Genomic DNA, 13,074 nt, shown 5'->3' with positions numbered 1-13,074 from the left:
TCAAAACTAGGAACTCCTGCTGCTTTTTTGGACTATAAACACATCAGCCAACCACTTTTTTTGGTCACAACTCATGACCATAATCAAAGGTAAGACATGGATGGGAGCTTATCTTTTTGATTCAGCTTTTAACTCAACATCCTAAGGCCCCAAATCCCATTCGATCCTGGAATCACTCAGGATTCCAGCCAGGAGACATAATCGCTCCACCTTTTTGTGGCTGAAAACCAGAGGAGCCGACAAGGACCCATGTTTCCAAAACAACAATATATTTAAGCGTTTTGTTCACATGTTTATGAGGAATAATAATAGCGAGTAGGTAATGAGAGTGCTGCAGCTTTCACACAATTGTGAAAACTGCAATTGTGCAGCTTCTAAAAAAAACAAACAATATATGTGCATATTTGATTAGTGGCAAAAAGAAAGGTGTCAAAAAACTGCAGCTGCTTTTTTATTTTTTTTACAGTATAATGAAATTGTACACCACTTTAAATGTGAATTAGTATCTATATACACCATGTCCTGGCATTTGATACTGAAATGTATGGATCTCAAATCAGTCTTCAGAAGTGAGACCTGAGTCTCTAAGGCTAAGTATAACAGCAAAATGTAGTACAACTCTCTCCTCTGACACGTAAAAAGAATCACAGTCATGAGAAGGATTACTACCCATCACTGAGCTTTTGTCTGTAGTCATGACAGATTGCAGATGACTTAACCGTGTGGGAGTGATCCTTTCATATGGTCTGACATGGTCATTTTGTCTATTTGACTCCTCTAAAACAAACAGCATTGTAATGCACACACGCAGCCAACACCCTGAACCCAAGATCTGATTCAGATCTAGTTCACACGCACGCGCACTTGCACGCACGCACCAGCACACACACAGGCCCACATATATTGTTGAAGTATTTTAGCGCAGACTGAAGCCACTCCCGATTCAAATGAGTGACTTCCTGTCGAAGCAGCCTACGGTCAATAAGAAAAATACAAATCGGAGCAAAGGAAACATTCAAGTAAGGGTGGTTACGATAATTCTGCCTGCAATTAAAAGCATTCTTTTTTGTAATCTTCTAATTATCTTAACTGTTTAACAGCGGTCGCTGGCTGTAACCTCAATGCCATTTGATGCCAAGCTTCAAATTCGCAAAGAAAAAAAAAAGAAAAAAAAACTAAAAAAGAAAGAAACCAATATAACGTGACTGCTCTAAGCCCCAGGAATTTCAAACAATTACATTTAAAAAGATAATTATCCAAATCACCCTGCAGTGTGTCTGAGCAAGGAGCTGCTGACGACAATTACTGTGTGTTCTGGCGCAAGAGATCACCAGCAGCAGCAGAGGATGATGACGTCTGCAGAGGCAGTTATATAACCAGGGCTAAACATTTTGTCTGTCATAGCTGCAAGGTTAAAGAGAGTGATATGAATGCCTGCCATAGTCTCAGGAGTCATGTGCAACATAGTTCCAGTGGCCAAAAGAAACAGAGCGTTCCACAAAGGAGGAGCGGCGCAGCGCGGCGTGGAGCAAGAGGAAATGTCCTTATTTGAAGCTAACAATCATCATCTCTGTCTCCTTTTCTTTGGAATTTAAGAGAAGCAAAAAATAAATAACATTGTTTGTCAGCAGAATTCATAATTTCAGTCAAGATATTTTTGGAAGTCAGATCACCTTGATCTGAGTAAATACAGATTTCTGATTTCAGGTATTAAGGGATGAGGGGGCGTCAAACTGTCCTGCACCAATTTTTAAAAATCCAGAGATAAAAATGAAAATGATCATTTTCCTTTTTGGAACTTAACAGTGTGACCGTAATCCACACACAGAAAACGGGGCTGGTCACAAAAGAATCGGTTTAAAGCCAAGCTGTTGAACCAGAAAGGCCACACCTGGATGGTACAAAAACAGAAAAAAATCCCAATTTTTTTAAACTGAAACATTAATGCAAAAAAAGCTCACCAGTACATAAAAACATTAGTAGTTGTAAACAATGGTGCTTTCATTGTGTTCTACTAGAGAAGACAGTCTTAAAAATTAAAAGCATTTGTCTGATTCTGCAAAAGTGTCTACAAAAATAACTCAAACCTGGGTTATTACTGTGTAAGTGATTTGAGTAAGCTTTTTAATGTTTAGAACTAGATTCCTCTGTCCTTTTTCCATTTTAAAATGATTACCAGAGCTGTATCTTTAAGAATCTTGCCAAACCAAGCCAAGTCTACAGAGAAAAAATAAACCTTCCAGCAACAAACGCTCACAGGCTTTTAGCATTAGTCTAAATATAGCACGCGAAGAAAAGGGAGATTGTTCTCTTAAACATTGTTGTATAAGAATCAAAATGATTCAGGCTGCAAAACAAGCAGAATGTGTGTTTTGGAGCAAGTAAACCCAGATTTTTTAAGTTCTCTTCCACATAGAGAAATGGGAATGCGGGGGGAGAAACAAGCCGATACCTTCTGCCAATTAAAATATTAAAAGCATGATAAAATGCTGCTGAACACCAGCAGTATTTTATCAGTTAAAATAATAAAATTTTTCAAATCAAATTCTCCACTGATTTATGAGCATTACTGCAGCACCAGCAGTAAGTTTGAACCTCACTAAGTCACAGGATTTTCTTTTCTTATTTTTTTTTAAAGTTGATACAGACAACACAAAACAAATGACTTCTGTATTTCTTACCCTCCTAATTAAGTAATGACATCTAATAAAGAGTGTGAGTCAACATAAAGTTTTTTTTTACTTTGTAAGTTTCTACAAGTTCTGATCAAATGCAGCATCAATTGATTCCTAAGTAAGAGCAACTGGGAAGAGGTCAGGGAAACCATTACAACGTCAGGCCAGTATCATCTGGAAGCATAATGATAAACTCATGGAGCTCCTGTCAGCAGGTCCAGATTTCCTGTTTTCTGCTTCTAGTCAGTGTTTATGTAAAATGCACCAAAAAAAAGGGCGAACAGATGGTCTCTGTATGTGTGGTTCCGACTGTGAAGCAACTGAAGAGGAGCCGTTATGTCAGAATTTGAGGCAACACTTGAACAAGGTTGCCACGGCACTCAGCGGCAACATGCCCTGCCATCTGGTTTTATGGTAGCATCTTCTGTTTTTCAGCATGTCGGTGACACAAAATCTTCCTCAGGGCCTTTTCGTCAAGAAGCAAAGAGATGCAGCGCTGCGTTGGAGAAACTAGCTCTCCCAGTCAGAGCAGCGAACATGGTTAAAGCTATTAGCAACGCTTCTCAGCGAAATAATTCACTCTACATGATTTATCACATTTGATATGAATAGTTTTTGCATTTGTTTTGATTTCTGACCAAATCTGCCAAAAACAGGCTTGACTCTGGTGTCATCGTGTAAAGCAGAAGGCGACATTTTTTCAGGTCATCTAAAGTAGCTATGAGTTCAGACGGCTGATAGAGTCACATTACTACCAAATTAGATAGCTAAGTGTGGTGAAAAACGTAAAAAGAAGATTGTACTATGTTTACAAGTAGCCAGTATGCATGTTTAAATGCAAACATTTAAGCAAGAATATAAATCTAGCAGGTGAAATCCACAAAGCTGTGTTGTTATTGCTAATGAATATCTATTAAAATACCACGAGAAATACATCTGTGGACATCAGAATAGACATTAAAATGATTATTTTTTTATTCTGATCACAAAACACTGTGAACTGCTGGTACTCATGAGGGTTAGGCATCATTTTAGACCCCCTTTAAGAATGCTAACAACACCCTAATAGTTTTGATACCAAATACACCACAATTTGGATTAATACCCAGAATATGAGCAAACTTAGCACAACAACAGAGGCTAACACCTACAAACTTTCTTAGGTCTGCTCTTTGGGGTACAGCCAATGAGTGCCATAAAAAAATGAATTTGCTTGTGGATTGAGTGCTTTGTAAATGCCAGCCAATAACATGTCAAGTCGAATTGGACCTACATCTGTTGACTGATGCCAAACATTGCATATCAAAGAAGACATTAGCGTGGTTTTTGAGTATGTAAAGAACCTTTTATTGGTGATTATCCCTACAGTTGTGAGTATTTTTAAGCACAGCTTATATGGCCGCGATTTCCAAGTGCGCTGCAGAAAAATCTGTTTCTAATGTCCGCCTACATCAAAGCAACAGAGATCCCTTTCTCTGAGAAACGAAAACACAAAGGCCAAAGTAAAGACTGATATGATTAGGAAGAAAGCAGAAGAATTAAAAACTAAAATTAAGCTTCAGATGAAATCGTTCAACCAGACACATTTGTGTATAGACATTTTAAATATTTGGATTGAGAATAAAAATGGCTTATTTCAATATAACTGAGCAAACTAGATAAGTTATTATCCAGAAATACAATGACAACAGTATTTTGTAGCTGAATGTATTCAATGCCCTACAAAGTTGAACAAGATGGTTTTACTTTGATTCATCTTTGCCCTGAAATAATTTGAGTTAATTGGATCAAGCTTTTAAAACTTAAATACAACTCTTCTCAAACTTAAAATAAAGACTTTATTTTAGTTTTATCCTGCCTGTTTGTTTGGAAAAAGGTTTGTTCTAAAAAAAATTTTTTTTAAAAAGTGTCATCTTCATTTACCAGACAAAAAGTGTTTTGTAACCAAGCAATAAATTAGAAAATATGGCTGTTCACAGTAAAGAGAAAAGTAAACTATCCATTTCAAGGAGAAATCTGTGAATCTTCAGGTTTTCCTGTGTTTTATAAGCCTGGTGGGCCACCAGGCTTTATTTGGGCCCCCACCAAGCCAAGAATTGCTTATTTATTTCAGATTTTTTTTTAATATTTGCATTTTTTAAGACTTTATAGACAGTATTCAAGCATTAATCTTCCGAAAACACAATCATCAAGTGATATTTTCAAATTTCCTGTTGACTTTAAACATTTTTTAACTCAAAAACACGGCAGGCTGCTGAATGAATGACAGCCCTGGCACCCAACCACCAGGTTTAGGGAAACCCTGATCTTAATAAAAACCATAAAATGCGGTTTGAGGACAGCTTCAAAATACATTTAAAAAATCCAAAGTGCAGGATTTCCAGTAAAGTTTCCTTCGCTAAAACAGATTGTCCTCAATGTGAATATATTTTTACATCTGTCTGCTCAGATTTGCAGAGCTGAACGTTGAAAGAAGTCCACAACATTGTTCTTGTGAGAGCGCTGATGTTAAAGCAGTTTTTGCATAATTCGCAACCTGTGCCGTTTGTCAACCTGTTGTCAGACTTCACTCGGTTTTATGCGGCTTTGAGATCAATCAGCGAAGGCTGAACGCTCAACATTCATTCTCTGTGGAGCGGCGCTCTGTTGTCTTAAAGAGACAGCGCGGGGAGCGGATCCCGTTTGCTGCTGCGTAGGACGGCTCCATTTGTGCATGCCTGGTCACACTAAGCAGCTCGAGCAATATTCAGACTAGCATTCAGTTTAAGCTTGCAGGACATGGCCCAGTAACCTACTTTCCTCACAACATGCTCAGTAACATCAGAGGCGAAGCCGTGTGTCATCAGTTAACTAACCTTCACCACGGCTGAGGTTTAGGGGAGAATGAGCAAAAATCTAGAGTCAGCACTGCAGAAGCAAAATAAGACGACGTCGTTTGTCAGCTCAATGGATCTGAAAAAGAGATTTTCCATAAACATTTTTCACTGTTTAGTCTAGCGGCGGAGACAACCACACGGTAACATTGAACATCAGGAAAGAAGGGAGTTAAAAGAGTTACACTTTATCAAAGCAAAATGTGTGACAAAATAGCTGATCTAGTCAAGAATATAATATGTATTTGTTTAAAAAAAAAGAAGAAAAAAGAACAAAATGGGAAGTCTGTCTTGATGTGAACATTTTTTTAGTACAACCAGAACAGAGCATATGAATCGGATCACTGAGTACATAAGGTGATGTACCCCACAGGGACCTTTGTGTTTGTGGGTTTATAGTCCAATCCTCACAAGAAATGCAGAGGCTAACATACTGAATGTTTGTAGCCAACACGCATCTGCAGTTGGGCCGGTTACCAGTATTAACGCATACAAAGGTTTTAAAAGCAGACAGCTTCAAACTGGGTTTTAGGTGTACTGTGCTTACATATAGTAGAGGAGTGCTGCCCCTCCTATACCTGCTGCTGCTGCACACTGCAAGTCAACTGGCTGAAAGAAGAATTTTTCCCAAACTGTTTAGAAAGATCTTTATAAACAACGTAAAAAAAAAAAAAGTACTAACAGTCATGGTGTAAAAACTAAAGCAAACCATGGCTCATTTTTCTTATGCTAATTTAAATGTCATTTTTAGTGTGGTATTTTCTATAAATCCTATTCATTCTCAGATAGACTTTCACTGCACTTGATGCACACACCTACAATGTTTCTGAATAAAATATTAAAACATATAGCAGGCAGAGACATCATAATGTTGGAAAAGTGCAAACGAATCAATTGTGATTTGACCACAATCAATGTTGTTATCACAACAAGCACAAGTAAAGCCTGGCAGACCACCAGGCTTTACTTGTGCCCCCACCAGGCTAAGCATTGCTTATATTTTTAAAATCTTTTTAAAATGCTTGCATTTTTTAAGGCTTTATAGTTGATCTCTCAAAGACACCTAATCATGAAGTGATATTTTAAAATTTACTGTCAACTTTAAACATTTTTTAACTCAGAAACACTGGATGGATGACTGCCCTAGCGCCCAACCACCAGGCTCAGCAAGTTTTCTGGAGGAAAAACTGGTCAACAATGACATCACAATAGCTTGTTTTCTTAAAGTCTTGCAACCCTGACCGAAATAACAACACATAAATCCATTTGATAACATAAGTATGTTTTTTTTATATATATATATTATACTATTTTGTTGGTTTTCTTCGGTAAATTAAACCAATTAGGTGATATTTATGTGTAAAATATTGCGAAACTGTTTTTTTAAAATACCAGGTACTTTCTTAGGTAAGGAGTACACTTAATATGCAGGCAGCACTACATCTGTCTCCCTATAAACAAAGTACGATTTCACCTGATCTAAGTAAATTGAAATCGACCTATTTAGTAACAAGACTAAAAAAAAAAAATGATAGGTGAGAAGCGAGAGAGATAGTATGAGTCATGAGGCTGGCCCAAATGTTAAGCAGCATGATGTAAACCGGAGCATATGGCGCCATAAACACCCCAATTCAGTCAGTCATGGAGCAACCCGTCCTGCCCTACTCAGCTGTCAGCATACATCCTCATCACTATTCATGTCTGCTGAGGTAATCTGGGGATATTAAGGTAGAAAACCAGTAAAAGAAGACGGCTTCAACATGGAGACCCATCAGAACGCTCAAATTGGACTGAATTTAACAACAGTTTCTGAAAAATGATTCACTGTTTTCATCAGGTCAACTAAATGATCTGTTATAAAATATGTATCAATCAGTCATAGGGAGCTCAGAAGCTGAAAAACATTTCTTTTTAATGATCAGTAAGTCGGAGAGCAGAATAATGCCTTTGTAATATTTGTTTTAATACATCAAGTGCATCACAAGGACGAACGTCCAGCATTTTCTGTCTGTTGACAGATCAAGAAGCAGCGTGCATTCTGGCATGCTTTTATTTTCTATTTCAAATAAAGCTTTTGGATATATCCTTCAAAGCTAATAATCTGGTAAGTCCTATATATTAAAAATTAGTTTATCTATCAAACAACCTGCTGCAAATATGTTTCTCCTTAGTCCTTCAGAAAAAAAAATCTGAATGATTAAAATCGGAAATGACATATCAGACTTTAAAAAAACTGAAAAGAATCTTGACTGGTGCAATTCTTACTCTTACCAGTTAATTAATTTTTATTTGTTTTGCTCCTCTCTAACAGGCATGCAGTTAAAGTTGCTTTACAACCAAAATACAACAATAAAAATAAAGCTGCATAAATTTTGACACGCAAGTGTAGCTGAAAATAAAACATTAATTAACAAAACGAATGTTGGTCAAAAGGAACAAAAAAGTAAATATGTATTTCTGCAAAAGGCAATCATCATGCAAACTGGAAAAGTACAATAGAAGAAATTCACACTGCAATCAAAAGGCTAAAAGGTTAGAGATAGTAATGGAAAAAAAACTGATTAATTTCCTGAATTCATGCAATGTACAAAAGAGAAAATTTTATCATATTTTAACTAAACAAGAGGAGAGATGATACAGTCAATTTAATTGTTCCTGGTTTGAATACTGCTGTTCACATTCCTCTCCTGAATATACAGGATTTTATTTAGGTATTACTTTATGTCTTTCGTTACATATTCTCCATTTTTGGGGGACTATGTCGCTCATAAAAAGAGACTTTAATCAAAATTAACTTTCATCATTGTCGAAATAAGCATGTGACACAAAACTCTCAGAAATAATACCACTAATTTATTAATTATATTTAATAGTTATTTTTTTCCATAATTACTATTAGCACATTAGATGCACTTTGCATAGGGCAAAACATAAAAATGGTTTTATTTATTTATTTATTTATTTATTGGTCATTTATATTTAGATGCCAGCAATAAGCCAAGAGCAACAGCAGGTTTCCAGGTGGCCGTGACAACCAACAGCCCACTAAGCTTCATTATACAGCAGCCACAACACTTCTGTATCGGGGTCAGCCTTTAAATCAAATCAGCCTCAATCACGACTAATAAGTGAAGAAGAAAAGAACAACTCCGCTTTATAAATTAAATTAACACCAAAGGAATAAGTTGGAGTTAACTAATAGCCGCGTTTGTGTTTTATAAACGCAATAACCAAAATGTTACGTGTCCAGCAGCCTGATTTAATCACCTTGTCGAATATCCGCTCAGTTCTATAAATGTCTGATGAAATGTATTTCTCCACAACACCAAGAAAAGAATATTCCATATTCCTTCAATGAGTTTGGACTTTTTCCCGGCCGCAAGCTGGACTCTTAGTACAACAGGTACGGTACGTCATGAAGGTGGGAGACACCTACCTGTCTGCGTCTGCCTGCGTCTGCCCGGCACAACGCTTGAGTCCAGAAGACAGCGAAAAGTGAGGCTCTACGGACGAAAACAAGAAACCCACTTGCTACAATCCAAAAACGCTCTGCCGCAGAGACACGTCAAGCAGAGCCCGCCGGGTGTTTTTAACCTGCGATACTCCTCTTAAATCTGAGGCAGAGCCCGCCGAGATCCAGTCCGCACACCTGACATGTTAGGGCTCCGTGAGGCTGAGCAGCGCCGGGGTCCAGTCCGCAGCCAGCCTGGCAGAGAGGCACACAGAGAGGCTGAATGAGCAGCTGCCAGTGTGCGTCCACTCTCAGAGTCCCGCCCACTGGACTACATACTAAATAAAGTTACTGAGTCAGTGAATGAGGGGAGTGTACACGAGGATAACGTCTAGCACAGATTACTGCCCCTTTAGGTGAGCAGAGAGTGAACAAATAATGCCTGATGTGACACAATTCAACAAGTCATAGCAACAACAACAAAAAAAAAAAACAACAACGACAAAAAAACAACAACAACAAGACTGTCGCTTTCTCAATTCTGCAAATCAACCATTTAGTAACTACTGTTATAATTTGTTCCCATATGTGTCCGTTGCATTGCTGTCCATTATACTGATCTGAACTTGAGCAGGTCAGATTTTGTGATTACACAGTTCATAACGTAACAAAAGACGCTGCAGCGCCACCCTCAGGTCGATACTGATATTATACTGCAAAAACATACGGGACAAAATACATAGTATTAACATTAAAAAAGCTATGTAATCACCACTATGTTTTATGTAAAACCTAGTGATTTTAGAAATGCTGTTCTTGTATGCTGCTTTTTAAGATTGTGTTTTATATTTAGTGAATTAAACATCTATAAAGTCATTTCAAGACCCTTCGCATTAAAAGAAATAGGTTAAATTAGAGTTTTTTTTTCTTTCTGTTTTGCAAACAATGTTCTGTTTTCACAAGTAAATCAATCTTGGAAATTAAGGTACATTTTTATTGGTCAACAGTGACTTTATGCGTGAAGGTGACATCTATACAAATGGTAAACAGCCTATTGCAACATGTGGGCAAGTTAAAGTAAAGGTTTGTATTACAAGTGATTTATTTATTTTGTATATAATTCCAAAATTACTAAAATAGCACACTTCAGAAATTGTCAGACTGACCATAATTTCATGCATTCTGTTGAGTTAGGGGGATTAAAACAAAGCTAAACTTTAACAACTTAGACTGTAAGAAAGTGAAACTTCTCTCATTTTATTTTGATAGGTATTTCTCCAGTCCCTTTCCGGAAAACAGCACAGAGGTGAACATGGTACGGCTCTGATTGCTGATATGCCACACTAACTCGTGTAAGGTTAAATATAGTGACTAAATAGCACTTTCTACATACTATAATTTAGCAAACAGAGATTTTAGTGGTGAACCACATGTGTTCTGAAATGTTTTGATGTGGGTTAAGGCAGCCAATAAGCCGCTGGACATCTGGCTGTTCTTCTGTAAAGAGCGTTTTTTAAATTTTTTTATACTACAAAGACAAAAAGGTTCAAAAGTCTCTGAGCAAATATAAAGTTTAACGTATTTTAATTTAAATCTTGAAACAGTCACTTTTACAGCTTTCAGATTTAGATGAACCTCGGGGGAGTTCATACTTTTTGAAGCCAATGTTTATCCTGAGCTGTTGTGCCTATGACAACAATAAAAACAACAAAATCCCTTTTTTGGAAAAGACAATTGGCTATTAAATTTATGAGAGGACAAATGGGAATATAACCGATGATATAATTTATGACAGATCATACTAAAAATGTGCATGTACAAGGTCAAAATTCTTCAACCAAATTATAAATCTCAAACCAGCGGTGTTCAGGCCCAGCATGGATCTAAATATCCTTCCTTTCTCTTGAGAGAAAAAGCCTTTCATCTCGGCCATAAATTGAAACTGTTCAGCGCCACTTTTCTCCTATTGTGTGAGGAGACCCATATGGTGCAAATATTTTGCCTTTCCAAATAAGAAAGTACCAATTTTTCATTTCCTCATTTGGTTCAGGGTGGATAGAGTGTGGCACATCAACATATTTTGTGATAATATGTGTGCTGCAGTGGAGAAGCAAAAAAAAAATAAAAATAAAGTGGTGCTACAATTAAGTTAAAATAAGACATCAGCATGTTTCAAACAATATTTTGGTAATTAATTTCTCAATTCATACCAGTCGTTGGTGGACGGCGTTGTCTGTCCACCAACTGGCTTTCAGAGGCCGTGGTAATCAGCTGTTGCACTGATTAATAGACAGATGAACCAAAGCTTTGTTAGTGAAACTGGGAAAATACGTGATGCACCGTCTACTTTTCAAGTTTCCCCGCTTACAAAGAACGTAGAGGTCAATTTCTTTTGTAGTTAGACTTCAACTGTGAGAAACAATCTCAACAAAATCTAATTTCTTAAATAATTTGCATTACATTTTATGAGATAAGTATCATCTCTGTGTGCCAGCAAACCTCGATTTGTGCATCCGACCCTCAACGGTTTATCATAACGCTGCGTTTTTAAAAACCCAGCAGTTCTAATAAGACTTCAGTCTGCAACGGAAGAAAAAGAGATTGACTGCATACCACTGACAATCCTGTTTTAGATTTCCCTGGACATTTAAAAACCCAAACCAGATGCACAAGTTCTATAAAATTGTCAACCAAATCTGTTGATTTCTTTGTTGTTTTTTTAAAGGAATCCTCCATAAAAGTGCAAAAAGCAGGATTTGTATGACAAAAGAAAAATCTAAATAAACAGAATAAGCCCTAAACCAAATTCCAGGAAAATTGGCACCTTCAAAACGGGAGGTTGAGAACAATGAATTACTTTTGAGTGAACACATAATCTTTTGAGAAAAGAAATCGCCATGATAGCATCTTGTGCCTCTCAGACATCTATTTTGCACTTTATACTCACACATGCTGATGTATTTATAACAGCCTGAAAGATGTTTTTCATTGATGCCACACAAAACCAAATGATAATGTGTATCATCAGAGAACTCAAAAGAACGGCGCATCTTTCATGTTTCTCTCAAGGTTCAAATGCAACTCAGAGCCAACTGTGCTTTACTGCCATTTTCTTTTCCACTATCTATAAACCATTTCTATTTTCCTCAGACAGTCAACTTTCCTTCTCGCAATAATTTTACAATGCACAGTGCCAGGCGAAAAAATTCATACTACTTGAACTTTTTGTACATTTAGTCACTTTCAGATGCAACAAACCCACAAAAGTCATACGTCATCATCACATGCGATGAAAATTAAAGGCAGTTTACAAAATTCTTTGTAGATATAAATTTAAAAAGGGTAGCACGTGTTTGTAATCAAGCCTCTTCACAATGACAGTGCTAAATAAACCCAAGGGCTACCAGTTTCTTTCAGAACCAATTACTGAAAATAGCCCACCTAGTCAATTTAATCTAGATATATGAAGGCCTCTAAGGTTTAATCAATTCAATTAAATGCAGTTGATTTATTTAAGGCCAATTAACAACAAATGGTTGTTGGATAGCTACCTTTTAGAATGGCCTCGGCAAACACCTAAATCCAAGAGGGAATTTGTGACAAGACCAGGATATTATCAAAGTGAGGTTTAACTATTTTACCAAGAAGAAGAAGCGGCACAATTTCACTGGAAGGTTTTTTATTGTGGATGGACATTGTTTTTCTTCCTCCCAATTTATCAATAAATCTGAGAAATAATATGGATAATAAAGACGAGCAAAGACTCGTCTTGGTGCAAAAATAAAAGGCTAGTACAGAAATTATTACTCTTCTGGGAACTGCGGGGATGTTATGTTCCTTAGAAAACAAGCAGATGGGCACATCAGTGCTCAAAGGACAATAAAGATGAAAACATGAGGTTTTTCACAACATAATAAAGAAATTTAAATGAGTTATATACCGGAAGGTCTTGCAGTAAGTGAATAATGACAGACAGAAGGGGCAAAACATAAAAAACATCATTTTCATTGTGCAGTTCATCACTCATTAGTAATTGTTGCATCTGACTTACCTATCAATGTTTTATAGATATTTA

The sequence above is a fragment of the Poeciliopsis prolifica genome, unplaced genomic scaffold (assembly GCF_027474105.1).
Source record: "Poeciliopsis prolifica strain line A6 unplaced genomic scaffold, Auburn_PproV2 SCAFFOLD019, whole genome shotgun sequence".
NCBI lineage: Eukaryota > Metazoa > Chordata > Actinopteri > Cyprinodontiformes > Poeciliidae > Poeciliopsis > Poeciliopsis prolifica.
This window is presented reverse-complemented; position numbering follows the sequence as displayed.